Source organism: Electrophorus electricus, chromosome 4, assembly GCF_041902795.1.
Source record: "Electrophorus electricus isolate QZ-2024a chromosome 4, ASM4190279v1, whole genome shotgun sequence".
Classification (NCBI taxonomy): domain Eukaryota; kingdom Metazoa; phylum Chordata; class Actinopteri; order Gymnotiformes; family Gymnotidae; genus Electrophorus; species Electrophorus electricus.
In genome coordinates this window covers 22527501-22532500 of record NC_137500.1, presented here as the reverse complement: position 1 = coordinate 22532500, position 5000 = coordinate 22527501, and the positions used below count along the sequence as shown (strand labels likewise).

Below are 5000 nucleotides of genomic sequence, written 5' to 3'. Positions count from 1 at the left end.
ACCTGTAAAGGTCATACATGTGTTTATGTGTCGCTGTTTAGTGCAGCTGGCAATGACTACCAAGGACTCTGAAGTGGGCAAACCATTCAGAGCTCAAACTGAGCTCTGCAGAGTAGGGTCAAAAGTTCTGCAATAACAATGCATTCAAAACGCACTTCTACCACACACACACACACACACACACACACACACACACACACAGGCAAGCATACACTGAGAGTCCCAAAGCACTCAAGCACTCTCAGTAAAGAGGTTAATCTCTTCCACTGAACCCTATCACATATTAATACTCAATTTGTGGGGCAAACTAGCAGCGTCGAGTGGACTGCAGATCAGTCCGGGTCAGGAGCGGAGTGGTGCGCAGCTTCACCGCCCCCTCCCTCCAGCAGAGGGCGGTCTCACAGGGTCAACACACTGCAATTCACATCTGTCCAAATGTTATGGCAGCTCGTATCTAAGGTCAGGAAAACAAATACGACGGGAAAAAGGGGTTTGGGAATTCCTGCCGCGCCCCTCTCCAGTGCAGGGGGTCGGACTCTTCCTTGTGTGCTCCGGCCCGAAGCACCTGGGCGCTGACGGCTGTCCGAACCTCGCCTGCCTTCTCATGCTGCATCCCCGGGCAACCTGGGACATTACGGTGCACATCCCACCCCAACCCACCCCACCCCCATATCTCCTATGTATGGATATTTTCAAAACTGTGGCTGACGTTTTTAAGGAGTTATTTCATGTTCTGGTTTCACGTGCCATATGCCGGCTCACTAAAAGATCGTGAAATTAAATATCATTAAATCCAACTTAGTGGTTTTTATTTGTCAGCAATATGAACTCTGTATCAGGTCATGCTGCTCTCAATTGCCCAGCTTTATACATAAACAAAAGACAAGAAAAGCAGCAGAAGTCGTTGCAGTGCTGCTCTGGTGCTCTCTGCTCTCTTAAAGCCGAGTCAAACATCAAAGCCGCGCTGCTCCCCGGCTAATGTAGGATAAATGGGCCTTATGCTCCACAAAACACTCCAACCTCTCACAACTGCTCTCCACCTCTCCTCACCTCCACCCTCTCTCTCTCTCTCTCCCCTCCATCTGTCTCTGGTTCTCTCTCCTCCCTGTCTCTCTGCGGCTCCAAATCCATCTGCCCCAGTTCGCATGCGTGAATTCAGCTACTCAGATATTTAGCAACAAAAGTATGAGAAAAAACAAACATACAACAAAGAAACAAACAAAACACCACTACAGTCATCTGAGCTAAATTACTGAAACAGCAGTAATGTCCGATTAAGGTTTCTGCTTCTGCCGAACGACACCTTAATCCAAACGTATGGTGACTCATCACCTTCACCATCAACATCAACATCTTTTTTTCTTCTTCTTCTGCCCTATCGCCTTCTTCTTGGACACATGCAAGATCTTTGTGAAAGCAGACTGGGGCTGTGCTCATGGGCAGGTGAGATCTCCTCTCCTTTCAGATTTATACAACTCTGGTTTGGGCACTAATGCAAACCACCGGTGGAATTATAGTCATTCACCACATCAAAGTGCCTTGGAGGACAACTCGCACAATGTGGCTGAACTGCGTTAAGGACTGTAACACATCGGGTTACATTTTCTTCAGTAACTATTAAACCTACAGATCTGTACGGAAACTGCGGGTAAGAAGATAAACTATAGCATCCCTAGCTACCCTGGGAGCAGTAATAGGGGAAAAGACTCTTATGACATTGGTCAAAGAATGATAGTAAAACTGTAACAGAAGCAGTAACGCGAGAAGGCTAAAGGTAACACCACAGGAAGGTAAGTATAGTATGACTGCAGGACTAAATGATAAAACCAAGCGCGGCTTGGTCACACAGATGGAGAGCTTAGCTGACCAAGCCTTGAGTGTATGGAGCACAGCAGAGATATAAAGATGGCAGAGTAGAGCCAGATAATTATTACGGACACGCAGCCATATGTTCCATAATTAAAACGTCGTTCTGTTTGTTTTGGCTTTCTTGTCCTGGGGGGTGGAGACTTGGCAAGAAGTTCCCTAAACACAGCAGGAGTGCATTCAGATGGGAGCAGCCAGGAAAATGACGGAGGGCGTTAAGTCTCGGCCAAAACGCTGTCACTCCCACTCTGGCCTTTTAATGGATTATTATTTAAATCAGACCCATATCGTGTGGAATTGTTAGATAAAACAACGGCCTGCTGAATGGGGTTCTACTCCCACGTGTCCCGTAACAATGACACAAACTGATGAAAATGGAAGTGCCCACGCCGTCCTGCCATCCGCAACGTCCGCGTCCGAGCGGTCCCTGACGTCCCCACGGCCGTGCTGTCCCCGAGCCTGTGCTGCCTTAGTGCCCGGCTTTTTATAGAAGCTTGGAAATGGAGTTCTCTTCCTTTGAGTACACGTCGCCCTCCCGGACCCGTCAGCAAGAGCAACGCTTCCTCCCTCTTCTTCCCCGCTTCCCGTTTTCTTTTCCCAGCTCAGGAAGCGGACGTCAGCTGTTGGAGCAAGCGCTTGTACCTTACTCCGTTCCACAGAGCTCTTCTCTCGTGATTTCCTCAAATAGGCACAGAGATCCCTCCGGTGAAGACGGACAGCACAAACAACTCCAGCTATAAATAGCCGAGCGAGACCGTCCCTGTTTGATGGTGATGAGACAAACGTTACCGGCTGGATGAGAGGAGTTCATGATTCACGTGCGCAGTAGTGCGCCCACGTTCATGCACACGTTCCAGCACCTGAATGTTCAGGTATTCAAACGTCTCTCACACACACACATACACACACTGGGGTCAACAGTTTAAGTTACGGCTAACAGAAGAGCTGCAGTAAGCCACTAGATATTCATTGGAGAGATGCATATCACTTGATATTAACACCAAAACAGACACGGCCGACTAGAGTTGTATGACGATAACCCACCCTGAGCAGCTGATAGTCAAGTATTTAATAACTCCTTCAATTTAGACTTTTTGTCCCCAACAGTAGTTCTTTAACTAAGACATGACGGAGAGGCATATTGCTTGAGTTTCTTTCATGTAGGCTGCACCAGGCTTGAATTCCTCAGCATGTGTGTAATGCGATTTTTGTTAGGGATGTACATTTGTATTTGAATTAATCTTGCAGGCTTATATCAGAGATTGTGACGTCTAATAATTTAATAATAATGAGCTGCATATTGTAGCTGAGTGGAGGGCCTTTGATCTTTTTCTAAACATCTGTGGCTCAGAGTGTGGTTTACGGCAACAGCCTGGCTGGGTTTGGAGGAGCATTACAGCTCATGAAACTAGAGCATACACCCGCCTGTGAAGACCAGCAGCTCAGAAAAGCCTAGATGAGATTAACCTGAGAGAGACAGAGAGACAGAGAGAGAGAGAGAGAGAGAGAGAGAGGGATAGACAGAGGGATGAAGACAGAGGCAGGGAATAGGAGAGAACAGGAGAGAGAAGCAGAGGGAGCCATGGGTATAGCTATATCCCTAAGTGAATGTTTCATCTGTATGCGTGAGTACGTCTGTGAGGCATGTTGTTAACAGATAAGAGGTGCCCACAGAGGCCACAATACACTCACAAAGACCTGTCTGCACGTTACGCACACACACACACACACACACACACACACACACACGCACACACGCACACACGCACACACGCACACACGCACACACACACACACACACATATACACACGCACACACGGCTCCTCTTTGTTTTGTAAGACAGTAAGTAGATGTATCACATATCTCGTATAACTCAGAACAAGCACTAGATTAAAAGCCAGGCTCCTCTGTGTGCTATAGTATGACTCCAGTCATTCTTATCACCATGTCCTTCACAGTAGCTTATATTGGCTTTTTTATGTCTCTTGGATCAATAGGTCAATGCCGTTACTATTGTTATTATTATGATTATCAGTGGTAATAGTAGCAGTATTGAACGGAACTGAATTGAATTTAACTGAATAGAAGTGACTTTTTTTTTTTTTGTCCCCAAGGGGCAATTCATTTTCGGGTCTATAAACATAAAACATTACAAACATCAACTGGCAAACATGATTTGATAATAATAAGAAATATTCATAAAAAGTAAATTAATGTTAAACAATATTTCATCTTGAGTAGTCATGAATTAACCAGATGACTTTTGGCATGAATGCCACTGGCCGTGAAATCTGCCCTCTAGGGCAGAGATAACGCCACCCCTGGGGCAACAGTTGAAAGCTGATGCGGTGGACCAGTGAAAGCTCATTCATTACACAATGGCCTTTTGTTTATTAAATTAAGCCAAAGACCTCAACGGAAGACCAACGATGCACTGAATTGTACATTTCTTGCTGCTGGATTCTTTCCTACTGGACATATAAAATTTAAGAATTGATCAGTCAGAAGTAAATCCAAGCTATGTTTTCCGATCCACAGTGTTGAACATGGACACAGAACTTAGTTTTTATTCTTCACTTTTTGGACTCACATTGTACACAAACCAAACACTGAGTTACATTCACAAAAGTTCACAAAACCCTGAGAGTAAAGACACAGGTAGAGTATTGTATAGCCTTCTGTACAGAGTCCTGGTATTCATGCAACCCTGAAAGAAACTACCGACACGGTTACAAAGATGCAGTTAAATGGGGATGCGTTTGACTTGCGGGGAAGCCTACGTGACTTCCCCGGAGAGACATGCAGTATCGCTCCAGGAGCCCAGGAGCGTTGGCCTGGCACTATGTGAGTGACACGTGTTCACGGAACCAGTCCGGAAAATTTCCTTCTTTGGCCAGGCTGGAAGTCACTTTCATTTGAACACAGTCGACTCGACTGAAACTCCACCTTCTTCTCCAGTTAGCAGTAATCAGTCTCATCCGGTGTGCGGCTCCGGACGGAACTCACTCCCGGATGAGGCTGAACACACTCCTGTCTCACTGGGATTCGGAAGCCCGTCCAGCCACGATTAGAGGAGGTGGGGGGGGACCTCAGCCCTGTCCGTGCGAGCGTCACACTCCAGCCACGGCCCCCT

At 46.5% G+C, this 5000-nt stretch overlaps 1 protein-coding gene across 6 annotated transcripts in view; it reads right to left on the bottom strand.

The window, feature by feature from the left end:
- The window catches only part of khdrbs3 (KH domain containing, RNA binding, signal transduction associated 3), a 145897-nt gene that overhangs the window by 37899 nt on the left and 102998 nt on the right, over window positions 1-5000 (bottom strand). The gene's annotated exons all lie outside the window — the stretch shown is intronic.